A 14,671-nucleotide genomic window follows, 5' to 3' on the forward strand; every position below is an offset into this window, starting at 1 on the left:
GATGGTGCTGGAACCCTCTTAGAAAACCTGGTGAGAGTTTTGATGAGCAAAATAGAAACATGTTTTCCAGCATTCTTCTGTTCCTATAATTTCCTGGCATGACTTTCAAGCAAATGTCTCAAAATGATGCTATAACTGAATTTCTGTATGCTGTTGCCTTCTAATGAGTATGACTCTAGAAGTGATTGGGTGCAGTGGTTCACAGTATTAGGTGATGGCTGAGATCTTTACCTTTCCAGGGATGTCTGCAATGCCTGAGGCAAATGGTTGTCTCCTGATATATAACCTTACACACAAGATGGGCAGCTGAGCTGCATTGGATTTCATCCCTATTTCCCTTTCCTTTCTGAGGTGTGGGAAACAAACATGGGTGTTGGAAGCTCTGCCTTTTCCTCCCCACTACTCCAGGGTCTGTTTTCAGGTTTCACAGCGCAGAAACTTTGCAAACAGAGGGTCGATTAGCCAATTACTTAGGCTGCTGGTTTGATCAGCCTTAGTTCACTTTGCTTCATATTTCAGGGCAAATGATTCTTTACATACGAGTTCACACAATGTTTTTGTTGCTGCCGGTTCCCAAGGAGCTAGCTTAACTGTGCCTGTGGGCTCTGACATCTACTGCAGAGGGGTTGGGTGCTTGTTTCTCCCTGTACTTGTTTCTTGGTTGTTTCTATTGCCTGACATACCCATGTGAAGGGTCTATGCTCTTCAAGACAGCTGGACTGTGAGTTGATAATGCTGTCTTGCTCTTCTTTCCCACACTGGCTTCAAATAGCTCTTGAGCTGTTTACAGAGCTTATTACTGAAGGAACTTGGGGTACTGGTTTGGTAGGGTGCAGGCTGTGGTACATGTCAGCTCCTCCTGAAAATCACAACCCTGCCTTCTCAGTTCTTGTAGAGTGTGGAGCCTACATGTGAACAAGCAGAGAAGCAAAGATTTGTTTCCTTGTGTTTTGACTCTAAAAAGATGGAGGTGCATTTCTTTTATTTCATGCCTGGAGTGAGTGTGATGGGCACAGTATGATTCTGGCACAATACCTCTCTGCATGGTGGAAGCAACATGTGCCCTAATGGGACCTTAGGATTGGACTTGCCGCAGGCAAGTGTTTGTTGTGTGTGACGCTGTAGCTCGTGATTGGAGTATATTAAGTCTCTATAGCTGCTTATCCAAGTTGCACAGGATGAGTCTCGATGTTGTTGCTGGTCTTTTTTTTTATTTAGACATGCTTTTAACGAGTCAGCCTTTTTTTATCAAGAGGCTGGATCTTCTTCAAAGGTGGTAGTTTTCTCTACCACCATGTCTTTGGCCTTTCCAGCATATGTCTGTGACTCGGGTGGTTGGGCAGAAGTCCCAGGAGCCTGTGGACAGTCAGAGGAAGGTGCTTCTGCTGTTTCAGCAAACTGCAGCAGTGCATCACTACTCTGCTCTGATTTGTACCCAGAACAAATAGCAGATCCTCAAGGTTAAGCCCTGGCATTAACAGAGGATAAAGAGGTCTAGACACAGTAGTACAGTGAAAAACCACAGGTTTGGAGGAGCAGCAGGAAGAGGGCATGCAAGAAATCAATGCTGGGTGACTTCATTTTTGCTTAATGTTTTGAAGTGCTTCTGGTGCAGTTTATGCAATGAGTGAGAGGCTTTATTAACTGTGTATTTACCAGAGTCTGCAGACCCTGATCAATTGATAGGAAAGTTTAACAAGCTGTGGGAAAGTGCATACAGACACTTTGAAAGGGAAAGAGTGTGACAGGAGACTAGCACACACAGAGCTGGAAAACGTGCTTTACCTGGTGAAGTGATGTACCTTCCTCTGCTGTTGTGGTGTATTTTGCTTTGCCTGTATCTTTTGTGGTTTCTCTGATGTCCCCTCCCGCACTCTCATCGTGACAGGCGGGCTCCTTGGTGGTGCCAGCATGTGATCTGATGCTGCAGAGCATCAGCTGCAGGCCCCACATCTCTGATGGCCTGAGCTTGTTGTGCTACAGGGGTGCGCTGCAGGCTGTAGGACATCCTACCCCACGTACGTACCATGGGGGATCACATAGATACTGCTTTGCCTTGACCCCTAAAAAACAACATAGGAAACCCAATGGTAAAAATAATTTAATTTTCCCAGCGTGGCTTCCTTTGTGTTTCTTGTAAACTGACATGTGGGGAAGACACAGATGGCTTAGGGATGCAGATGCGATGCCTCTATGCTTCTGCTGGGAGCTCAGTTTGGTTGTGTCAGCTCCTGACATCGTTCTTGAGTTCTGAATTTCACCACCTTGGATGCACCATTGGAGTTTTGGGGGTTGTTTTTCCATCTTTATTGGGATTTGGTACTTGTTTTCCAGAGAAGTGGTAAGTGTCTTGTTGAAATCAGTACAGAAATTCAAAAGAGTGTATTAACTGAGCTTTTGCCAGACAGCACTTTGAGGTGGAGTTCAGTCTTTGAGTTTGTCAAGTTAAGAGCTAGAATAAATCCCAACCCACACTCCCGGCTCCGGTAAATAAATGTGGGATGACTCCTTCTCAAAGTGAAGATGATGATCTCTCCAGTAATAAAGCAGAGTGCAAGTACAAGACAATCGTATTTGAACTTTGATATTAATTTTGAACTTGTGAGTGTAACTGCTGACTAATCAGCAGGAATAAATTTTCGTTGTTCTCCACAAAGTTGAGGGATCCGTTCCAAGTGCTGGTTAAATGATTTGCTCTGCTGTTAGTGAGTCATTTGTGACCTGTGCCTGATTCCTGCAGATGAGTTGACTTTTTGTAAGGATTTGCCTATGATTTAAGACTATTTGGTCTTTTTCGTCTGAGGGAAGGGGATTTGCTTCAAATATTCATGTTGTGTGACTAGTTGACTGGTGCTGCTTTTGCTCTCAGATTGGGTGAGTGAATGTTTCAGACAGGCAGCCAGAAATGCAATATGCAGAGTTGCTCTTCAGTAATCTGTTATTTTGGGTTGTCCTTAACCCCAAGTTTCTGTTTCATATCTTGGGACTGGTACCACCCCACCAGTTCTGTCTGCAGGCAAGAAAAACTGCTGTTCCCCAGGCCTTTGGAGTAGTTAAGAGCTTGTTTTCAGAGCAAGTAGCCTTCATGGCTCCAGCCCGAATTTCGGGAGCAGCCTGTGTCTGATCTGTACATGGGTCTCCATCCGCTGATTGCGGTGCAACCGCTGCTGGAGGTCAGCCTCATTCGTGAGAAGTCAGAAAGAGCCAGACCGGAGTCGCATTAGGCTCAGTAAACTGCCAGGATGTCTGAATAAGCTAATCATGGCCAGGTCATCATTATCTTAAGTGAGTCAGAGATGTGTCCAGGCTGTTTATTAAGATAATTGGGAGAGGGAAGGACGTTTGCAGTCTGTGGACTAGACCGGTGAGGCGATGCAGTGTATTGCAACATCTGATACAAGGGAGAAGGAGCTCATGGACTTGCAAGTAGTTGTTCTGCATGTGTCCAGGGCCTGGTCCCTCAGGGATTCAGTCCCTGGTGCCAATAACAGGGATGTAAAGTGGCATCATGGTAATGCGGTACGCACATTTCAAACACCACCAATGTGAGCTTGTCTTGCCAGGACAAGGAGTTTGTACCTCTGCTCAGATTTCCTCATGAGGCCTTGTTGCCTGGTAATTTTAGAGATATTCTGGATCATCAAAGCATTTTGGTTTTGCTGCACCAGTGCCAAGCAATATTTGGTGACAATAAGAACGGCTGTGCACAGTCACTCCTTGCTTGGTAGTGCCTAATCTAGTCCCCTGTAGACTGCTGAAGGTGACTTCAGATTTGCTTTGTGTTTCCTGAGCCACATTTGTTCATCGAATGGTGCCAGAGGGGGTTGCAAGTTTAAGAGTGTTTAAGCTCCAGTCATATGCTCAGTGCTGCCAGAACTCCGGAGGTACACGTCCCCCAAAGCCATCACATCTCACAGTGCACAGGCATTGCAGCCGACTGAGAAAGGACTCACTTAAAGACAGGTAAGTGTGATTTTTCTCCTTCCAGGGAGCTATTGTGTGTAATATGCTGAATTCAGATCTCTAGCAGGAATTATTTTGATGGATCTGCTCTAAATGCGTAAAGGATAATGGACTGCATTAGACAGTATCAGTGAGAAACTGTCAGTCCCTTGCTCAGGAACTAGCAAGGGCTCTTCTGGCTGGAAATGCTGCAGATCTGGCACTGCGTGAAGGCTGAAAACCAGAAGAGCCAAGTGGTGCTGGAGACTGGGGTTAACTCCCACCGTCACTCCTGTTTGACGGCCCAGGTCAAGGCTGGCGGCTGGGGGATGCAGTCGGGGTGCCAGCAGGTATGGCAGAGCTGTGGGAGGTGTTCACATGGCTGTTCATTCCTTTAGAAAGCTCAGGAACACAGAACTGCGAGGGTGGCTACTTGATGGTAGCTCCAGTCTCTCATTTTCATCGGCAATAAGTAAAAAAGGCTCTGGTGTGCCTTAACCCTTCTGTCTGGTGCCAGCAGAGCATGCGTTTCAGATGGATCACCTCTTTTGCAGCCACATGAAACACTTGGCACTCAATCCCAACAGAAGATCTGTAGCCATGGCTTCAGAAGAAGGCAGCAAAGTCCCTGACAGTGCATTGTGAATGAAAATACTGTCCAGTGACTAGACTGAAAGATCAGTTTAATCCTGTTAACCTCAGAGGGGACTCCTGGGAATTGGGTACAGTTCTGTGTAGGTGCTTAAGCTCCTTTGCATGACTGTAATGCACAAAACATCTAATTTTGTGCCAGATTTCCTTCCCTGGCTTCAGTGGTGCTGTCCTGAGCCTCAAAGCAAATGGGCAGATTGATATCATAGCAGTCTTACAAGGGAAGGAGAATATATCTCACCAAAAAAACAGAGTCACCGTTAGGATATGAAGAAGACTCCTGACCATAAAAGATATCATCAGGTACACCCAAATGGGTATGGATCGACAATGTCCCTTCTAAGGAAGAAGATCTCTAAGACTCCAAAGAGCAAGGAAATGTGGTGATCATGAGCTGTGGATATAGCACAGACTGCAGCCTGGCTCTTTGATCCTGAAAGGACCACTGAAAACAAATGGGCTACACAGGAATATATTTGGGTGATCCCTTGAAGGGATGGATCAACCTTTTGGGGCATGCCTGCGCCATTAGCTTATGGCACTGTGAAGCTCAGGTTTGCCAGCTACCTAGGCTGTTGGCCTGCCAGCATGGGGAGGGAGGCATCCCATAGCTTGCTGGACATGAGCCATGGAGGACTTTGCTGCCAGGCCTGCTCTGTCTGAGACCTTTCCATCTCTTGCTTGTGCTTTTGTCTGTGCTCCCTTCTGAGTAAGGATGGATTCTCATGGGCTTGGAAATTTCACCAGATCTTACTCAGGCCCATGCTTATGTTCCCCAACAAGAAATCAGAGGATGGCCATCTCTTCGGTTGGAAAGAAGGTTACTCTGACATAGCATCCTTGGAATTGCCTGAAAAGGTGTTCTTGTCTGGAGAAGTAAGTAGATGTTTGCTGATTATGATGCAGGGATGTGTGTATGTTTGTGTTTGTATGCGCAGTAGGAATCAAATATTGATGGTGGAAAGGTGGTGTTGGATTTCCAAGGGAAGAGACACAATCATTAAATGTGATCTATTGCTCAAGGCAGAGAATGGGAAGTCGGGATGGTAAAGTCCTCAGTGGATTAGGCTGTGACATGGAGGTAAGTTTTTGCTGCAGCTTCCCCATCTGTAATCCTGCATAAATTATTTAAGTCCCCCACAGTGCGCTGGTGGTATTTGTACACTCCAGCTGCCAGGGATGAATGAGAAGAGCCTGGCTCTGAGCTGGTCCTGGGCGTGATTTAAGAAAGCAATTCTTGAGACCCTCAGCAGCAAGCATGTCTCTGTCGTAGAGACTGAGCTGGGGTCTCCCGCAGAGCTCAGCTTCAAGCTCAGAACAGCTTCTGGATCTGGAAAGAAACGGGGAGCCACAAGGGTCCTTTCCCAAGGGACATCCCAGCCCAAATGCGGGTATCGCACATGCTGCTCCCTGCTCCCTCACAACACCCTGAATAAAGACTCTTTGTTCTAGGAGAGATAAATTATATATATTTTAAGGCTCCATAAGTCATTCATAGCCCAAATATGAAACCAAGCATCAGAGCTGAGGAAAGGCAGAGGGTGTGAGGCGAGGAACCTTCCATTATTTATTATACTAAATCTTGACCTGGTAGCACCTTCTCCTCACGATCCTGCCTTTGCTTTGGGAAGCCCTCTTTTCTCCTGAATATCTGAAGTACTCCCCAACTTTCAGAAGATAATTGTAGCAAGAACCTAATCAGCTGCTTCCCTTGTTGTGCAGCTTGATGGTTGGCCTTTAAAGGAGTAAAGGGTATGTCCTAGTGAGAGTGTGAGAGCACAGCGGGGCTGCCAGGAACAGCATGGGCACGTTGGCTTGGATCGAGAATGAGGAGTCCTAGGTAGGCTATGGGGTCAAGCAGGGTTGAAGGGTTAACACTGGGTCTGGGAAGCAACCGCAGTGAAAAATGTAATTGAATGGTTTGGAAAGAGAGGCTGGATGTTTTCTGGCTGAGCCAGGCACTTCCAGGCTTCGTGTGGCACAAGCCAGCTGTGAATAAGGGCTCCTGCTCATTTGTGGTCACTTGGTGGTCAGCATGAAATGAGTTTGTGGGTGTCAGCCTCGCTCCTGGCAGCCAAATGTCCATAGCACAGGAAATGTCTATGGTTTCTGGGATGGAGGCTGATGCTGATCCAGAGCGTGGCTGCATGGCACTGGTTTGTGGCGTCCTGACCTCTTGGCAAAAAGAAATATACAACATAACCAGTCTGAATAGCACCAGAACTCATAGCTAAAACAGTGAAAACACTGGTAGAAGAGAGGTTGGTTTGTTGGTTGTTTTTTCTTTGTGTTTTTTTGGTTTGATTCTGTAATCTAAGAGAAGGGCTTGAAGTTGAGCTTTCATTTTATAAAATCATAGTTTTCTTTCTTATTTCAATTGTATTGCAGTAAAAATTCAGCTACTGCCTGTCCTAATTAAATAGAAAACGTTGTACCACAACAGCAGGAAACTATCCTGTTGCTTTGTTACTGCCTTTTTAATTACTGCGACCAATTCATTGGCGAGAGTAATATTATTATTGCTAAGGGCTGGAGACACCTTCCCTTTCCATTGCTATATGGCCCCAGGGCTTGTAAGATGCAGCTTTGGCAGTAAGGTGAGATAAATAGAACTTCATTTATTTGCTGCTTTTCATTTGTGCCAGCACAAGAGCTTATGAGGCCACAGTCTAACTGAGGTGTCTAGTATGATCCAAGTTAAAAATAACCCCACTTCAACCCCTGCTCCCTCACAGGTTATTTTTCACCCAGAACAATTCAGGGCACTGCTTTGCCTTCACCCAGAACAATTCAGGGCACTGCTTTGCCAAACAGCAGCGACAGCACGAGGGAGGGGGAAGCCAGTGGTGGGGTGGGGATGGCAGGCGTCCATGGGGATGGGAGGAATCCAAACACCCAAGCAGGTTTCACCATTAGAGCTGGCAGCTGATAGTTTGCAGCAAGCAAGGGCCGTGACACTCAAGAAGGCTGCTGCAAAAACTGGGGAAAAATTATTTAGAAACATGTGCTGTTTCTAAAGGTTTTATTTTTTAATAGATAAACCTTTCAGGCCCCTTTTTAATTCATAATAAAGAGCAGGCTGAAAAGGAGGAGAGGGCAAATGAAGACAGTGAGAGGCTTGCTAACTTCCTTTAAAGTTGGAAGGTCACCTTTAAAAATGGATGAATGCAGCGTATGGAGGAAGCTCCAAGGCAGGAGGCCTGGGGTTCAGCACTAGAATAGGAGGCAGAACAAAGATGAAAAAAAGAATACAGTTGGGACCTAGGAACAGCTGCAGAGCTGCAAGTGCTGCAGGTGCCCGTGATGGACTTTGGTGGAGGAGGTGTTTGAGGGAGCTTCTCTGCCCGCTCGCTGAAAACTACTGTTGTGCGTGGTGATGTGCTGGGGAAAGTTCAGCTGGGTGCTGGATAGCCAGCTGGACTGCATGGGCGTGCATGGACTGGTGATAGCGTTGTGGGTGTAAGCTGGAGTTTGGGATAAAATTAAGGCACTGCCTGCCCATTCCACATTTGGGGATGCTGAGTAACCCTAGAGATGTCTCGCGTGCTCTGGTTGTGTTCGTGCTGACTTTATCCTTTTCTGGGACCCCTCAGGGAGTGAGAAAAGGGTGATCACAGCATGAGTCCTGGTAATGAGTCACTGGAGAGAAAGCTTTTGGGCTGTGTTTTGGATGGTTTCCTGGCTCTTGCTACTTTGGTCCACATTGTGAGCTGGTAAAAGTTGAAGTAGCACCACTGTTGTTGTATGTGAGTATATTGCCCTTTCTGTACTCCATCCAAATGAACATACTGGAGGCTCAGATACTGCCAAATGCTTGACAATCCTCAGTTACCTGGTTCAGTTTTTAGGTATTTCCTCCCCAGAATACTCAAAAGATGAGACATCATAAGGAAAGAAACCCTACATTTGAAAAGGTAAACCCTCCCATGTCCGACACGGTGCTTTCTCCCCCATGCTCCCAGTGCCCGCCCTTCCCACCTTTCCTTGGAAACCACCAGACGCAGCCTGAGAGCTGCCTGATCACGGAGCGAGCGCGTGGCAGCTCTTTCCTCTTCTCTAACTGGATCAGGCATATCCTCAGGGAGCTTCATACAGTCTCTAGTCCAACAGGTTCCAGGTTTGGTCCTCAAGTAAACAGCCTCGGTAAGTACAGAGAAACGCATTTGCCCCCACCCTTTTCCACTCGAGGTTGAGAGGTGAGGTTGCTCCTGTGAAATCATTGTGTAGTGAGTCGAGAGCACAGGATTGCAAAGGAGAAAGGACTCCTATGAATCTACAGTTAGTCTGTAAATCTTTGGGATCTGCTGAGAAATGCTGCCCAAGTGGTGTTTTATCCTGCTGTGTTACTTCCCTTTTTCTGTATGTGTCCAATTTCAAGGTTTTTAGAGCATTTTTGCAGTCAGTAATCAATCAGACTTGCTATGGCTAAGGCTATAATTTGGAGGCCATTTTCAGGAAGGGAAACTGAGGCAAGTGTGTTGCCTTCCCCAGGTTGTTGTGGTTCCTGGAGAAGCATGTGGGAGTGCATGGCCAGACAGGGAACATGACCCCAGGGGAAGCATGGGGACTGTGACCAGAGAAACCTGTGACCCTGGCACTGGTCTCAGCAGTGTCTGCCCTGGGCAGAAGCTCCCTATGACAGGGAATGAAATGATATTTCTTAAGGGTTCATATAACTCATTTCATATTTGAGCACTTGCCTGTCTTTCCCACTGAGCCAAGGCACGAGGGCATCAGACACATGCTATCTATTGCTTATTAAGTGGTTTAACAAGCCCAGCTAATTACAATATACTCAAGGATTTTGTAGCTTATGAAAGTGGTCCCTGTTTGTTTGTGTCAGTGCTTTAATATATTAATACACCAATTAAACCCCTGGGTGGTTGCGTGCTCGTACAGCTTAACGTACAGGAAGGCATGTTGATGTCTGTCATATCAACTGAGGCTTCTCCGGCTGTTTCAGCTCCAGCTCTGCAGGGATGTTTGTGGTTTTACGCTCAACCTTGTCACTGAAGGGACGTGCATCCTCTACATAAAAACATAGTTCAACCCACCCAGAAGTACGCTGTTTTACAAGACTCTGGCAGACACAGGCACTCTGTGTCGTTAAGATTTCCTTGTCTCAGACAGGCCTGGGAGAGTTTCTCAGTCTTTATTTCCATCTCAGTGCTGATGATACGGGCAATTTGTACATGAAAGTGTTGTTTTCTCTCCCTCAATTAGTCCCGAGGGGGTCACCAGTGGGAGCGTGCCGTCTGCGACATTTGCACTTGTTTGCAAAGGGCCCGGTGCATTCGTTAAGCCACACAGGTAATGAGCAATAATCAGTGCACAAGGCACCCAGCGTGAGTCAGTGCAGGGATGGGGCTGGAGCGGGCAGCGAGGGTCAGAGGTAAAAGCCTCCTTCAGTGCACTTATAGTTCAGTGAAAAGAAGCCACTCGCAGGGAGAGGAGAAGGAGAAATGACAGATTAAAGGAAATTGAGCAGCTGCAATAAATACACTTGAAATTGAAGAGCATCTAGGATGCAGTGATTATATTCCCTGCTGAGCTGAAGTGCTGAGGAGGGCCTGCAGAAAGGGCAGCCGTACAAAACCACTGGCCTTTCGGTGAGCAGGCTCACAGGGAATGCAAAATGAGTTGCAGAAAGCTGGCTGGGATTTAATGAGGGTCTTTAAGATACAGTTGGGAAGCCTGTCCTAAACATTCAGTCTAGTAAAAATAAAGACAATAAAAGAAGGGATGAAAAGACTGATGTACCCCAGGCTGGCTAAGCAAGAGAGAGAGGCTGTGATGGGGCTCTGCTGAAGTATCACAGTGAAAGAAGAGAGGAGGAAGAAGAAAGCAGGAGGAAAAAAAACAGGGATGGAAAGCAGCAGCCATATGGGATGCTGCAGGTGTATTTCAGACAACAAGGTCCTTTGCACATAAACATCACTGAGAGACAACGAAACTGGCCTCACAGCAAGGAGGGGTTTGGAGTTTTGAGGAGAACAGTGAGCGGGTATGGAGGATACGGAGAAGAAAGTGCTTATCTTGAGAGTGATATGTGGAGAACTTAGAGTGGCGACCGAGAACGAAAGCCAGCTTATAACAGCGATAAGAGGAGAGAAGGATTATTAAATATTTTTCATCTGCCAAAATTGCATCCGACTTTATAGAGGATGAAGAGAAAGATCTCCCGTATCAGTGGCCAGCTGTTCAAGGGCACAGAACAAGGTGAGCATCCTCTACAGATGCAGACCACATCCCGTAACATACACTACTGTGGGCATGTACATGATTTGCCAAGCTCTTCACTGATATTTTAAATTGCCTGTCTAAAATGGGGCAGATGGATGAGACTTGGAAGGTGGTGGACATAACAGGGACAAGAGACAGACCAGTAAGTTTAATGTTTGCTCTGGGAAATTCTTTGAAATCTTCTTAATGTTGTGGGAGAACACCTGGAAAAGCAACGCTCTGTGAGGGCCAAACTTATGTGGCTTGAAGTAGTGGGAGGTCACACTCAACTAATCTGCCGGCATTCCCCGAGGAGCTAACTGCCACTATATATAACGGAAATTCAGTGGATATAGTGCACTGAGATTTTCAGCAAGTATTTGACAAGGACCAGCACCAGTGATTAATGACTGGGGGTAGAAGCACTGGTGTGGGATTTAAAATAAAAGCCTGCGTAGAACTCTGCCCTAAGAGCATGAGACAGAAAGGAGCTATTGCTAAAAGTGTTTCCAATTGGAAAGAGGTTGAAAGCGATGTGTCCTGGAGGTCAGTCCTAATCATCTGCGTTGTTCATAATGGCTGCTAATGATCCACAAGGAAACACTGAAAGCAGGAGCCGGAGTTGTCCCTGCTGTAACATCATGGCGCGAGTGATTTTTCATCAGTGCTGACTATGGCCGAGGTCCCAAATGTGCCCAGTGCCTCTCCTGATTTGGGAGTAATCCCAAGTGACAGAAGAGAACCAGAGAGAGAAAGAGGACCTCTTTTACCCTCCAGCAATACCGTGAGCAGCACTGGGAATATACCTACACCGGCGTAGACGTGGCATGGGGACACTGCGATTTATGCAATGGAGGCACAGTGATATCTATGAAGAAAGGATAAATGAAGCAAACTGGGCAGCATAGGAAACTTTTCCTTTGTTGAACTCCTTCCAGAAACGAAGATGTGGTTTTTGAACAGCCTGGTAATTATTTTTTCTTTCATTATTTTTTAATTTTGTCTGCTTTCTCTACAATTCCAGTTTCTAGTCTGGAGACCTCAGATGACTTGATGCGAGCTCTGTTTGCAGGAGAATCGCAGCCTGGCTGTGTAAATGCAAGAAGTCTGAGTGAAGTTTTGAACTTTGGGTGCTCATCTGTGCTCAGATATTGATCTGGGTAGGTTTGCCCATTACCTGCTTAAAAAGTCTCTGCCCTGGGAAAAGGTTAAGGGAGTTGATTTAAACTCTGATTGATAAAGAAAAGACATCAAGGTGGCTTTTATAATACAAACTGAATTTGGGGTCACTTTCCAAGCTCAGATTGCAATAATGAAACAGGATTTGCAGGCAGATTGATGCACTGGATTAATGGAAACTGGCCTCTGATTTTTCCATGTTACCATCCCAATATCTGATGCTGGCCCTCCAATTAAGACAATTCAGGAAAGCAACATATATACATTTGTTCAAGCCCTTTTCTGATTAGATGAGAGCTGTCCTAGGCTAGTGAGGAGAAATAGCTAATGGCATATTGTAGATCTTTCCGCCATTATACTCCACTCCGTGCTCTGCAGCATCACCCACATACATTCATCTACAAATTCCTATTGCCAGCATTGGGAGGTCCTTTTTATGCCTTTGCATCCTCAGCTAACTGCAAAACATTATTTCCCTTTCCCTCCTTTCTCAGCAATCTTGCTCATTTTGGTCCTTTCCATTAGCAGTATATTCTTGCTGCTATAACTTCAGTATACACATCGAAATTTAAGCTGTTAAGCCACATATGAGAGATATATAAAAGTGTATATATATATGTATAATCTTGGTTTTGTAGCTGAAGATCCTAGTAGGTTGCCTTCCCCATGTGTCTTGAATACCAGCTTAGCAACCATCCAGTCCTCACACGGTTTGGTTAAAGCTGAACATGCACCTTTTCACCATCTGCAATTAATCATGTCTTCTAAGGCTACCAGCACTGCAGAATGTTTTCTTGAGTCTCACCAGGGCCCTTAGGAAAAAATAACTGGCTATTTTTCCCCTGGTGCAGATACTAATGTTTTGCTACAGGAGAAATCTCTGAGGTTTGTTTTTTTTTTTTTCCCCTCTCGCACACAGTGAAGTTTGTGATGTTTTTCTGTGAAAATTCACCCCAACCATCTGGCTCATAATGGCGTGAGACATCACTGAAAGATGACAGACAAATGGACAAAAATAGAGAGTTTTATTACCCCGTGTTCTCCCTGTGCTGGGAGTGTCAGAGGCAATAAACCAAGATGGATTCTCATTTAGAATCGTAATAAAGGCAGGACACGGTGGGGATACGATAAAGCAATACCATCAGGGAAGGAAGGGCAGCATCCTAAGAAGAGCATGTGGTTCCTTAAATAGTCCTGAACTCCTGGTGATGAGAAATTTCCAAAGCCTTGTCCAAGGAGAACTTTTTCTTGTTCACCTCTCACTCTTCAAAGTGCTCCATTTCTGCCAAGGAGAGGAAGGTGGTGGTGGCACAATGGTGCCTCTGCTCAGCCAGTGTCTTGAAAACGAATCAGATCCCACCATGGAGCAGCTCTGGAGTTGACACGTGGCCAAGCCGCTGCCTTTCAGAGGTCCTCTTCTGCAGGATGGACCCCAGGGTACCAGTGGACTCCTTCCTCTTGCCTAGAGCCACTCTGCTGTTACCATGCTCATTTTTCAGCAGTGAGGGGCACCTGAGAGGAAAGGTGGATTTCTCTTTGTGGGAAACATCACAGGAGCACCAGTCCAACATTCATTACATCCTACCTGTGACTAACTCAGACGTAGACCAAAGGAGTACAGGAAGCCCCAACTGTGCACAGACCTGGAGAGCTAAATGAGGACCAGCTGCTATCCCCATCAGATTAGGTAATTCCTTTGTATGATCTGTCCTTTTCTTTATTCCTCTCTGCATAATTTGCTGCCTAATAACAATTGCTGAAATCACCCAAACCACAGTAATTTTAGAGCCCAGCAGGCAGAGTTGTCTCACATTACTCCTTCTTCAGGGGTTTCCTTCTACAGGAGAAGTTGGCAAGATGAAAAAAGGGATGGGGTTGTGCAGACAGAGGAAGTAGGGAGAAAGCCAAGGAAACTTCAGGCAGAAACAAAGACGGAGCAAGGTCTGTTTGGGGTGTTAGGAAAACATGAGTCTGAGGGAACACCTCATCAAGCCATAGACGTAAGCACACCTCCTGTGTTGGTCCTGGGAGAAAGGGAGTTGGAGGAGGTGGGAAGGCAGGGGAGAGATGGAAATTGGGCAAATTGGAGAGAGGCTTTCTAATGGAATCATAACCTGAGCCTGAGATCTGTCTTTCAACACCTCATGTTTTCACTCCATATGGTCTCACTTCTGGAATTTTCTTGTTCCATGAGTTTGGCTGCATTAGCCACTTGTTTAATGACCATCAAAAGAAGTTGGTGGGAGAATGACTGGGCATGGGGCAAGAAAAGACACAGGTACCCAGAGATCCCAGAAGCAAAAGAAAAAGAAAAAACAAGCAGAAGATGCTATGTTTTGTTTAAAATTGTCCTTTTCCTTTGTGATGATGGTGAGGCTGGCAACAATGAGAAGCATTTCCCACCTGCCTGGAGCTCTAGCTGGAAAATGCAGAAGACCAAGCCCTCTCACCAAATTTCCTGCTTTGAGACGGTCCAGAAATTGTGTCACAACTGATTTTTCTGAAAGTCTTTTCACACTTCCACATCTGGAGGGAACTGCTCTTCTTCTAAAAATACTTCTTCATTTTGCACCCAACTTTGGGGCCAGTTCTTACTCTGTTCAGAGTGGGTTCTGCACTAGCGACCACAGCACTTTTGAACCATTTCCAAACCCATACCTCTTTCTTTAATACCACC

General features: G+C 45.9%; 1 protein-coding gene across 3 annotated transcripts in view; it reads left to right on the top strand.

Moving 5' to 3' along the window:
• The window catches only part of NTRK3 (neurotrophic receptor tyrosine kinase 3), a 212,891-nt gene that overhangs the window by 145,358 nt on the left and 52,862 nt on the right, over nt 1–14,671 (top strand). The gene's annotated exons all lie outside the window — the stretch shown is intronic.

This window comes from Nyctibius grandis, chromosome 11 (genome assembly GCF_013368605.1).
Source record: "Nyctibius grandis isolate bNycGra1 chromosome 11, bNycGra1.pri, whole genome shotgun sequence".
Classification (NCBI taxonomy): Eukaryota; Metazoa; Chordata; class Aves; order Nyctibiiformes; family Nyctibiidae; genus Nyctibius; species Nyctibius grandis.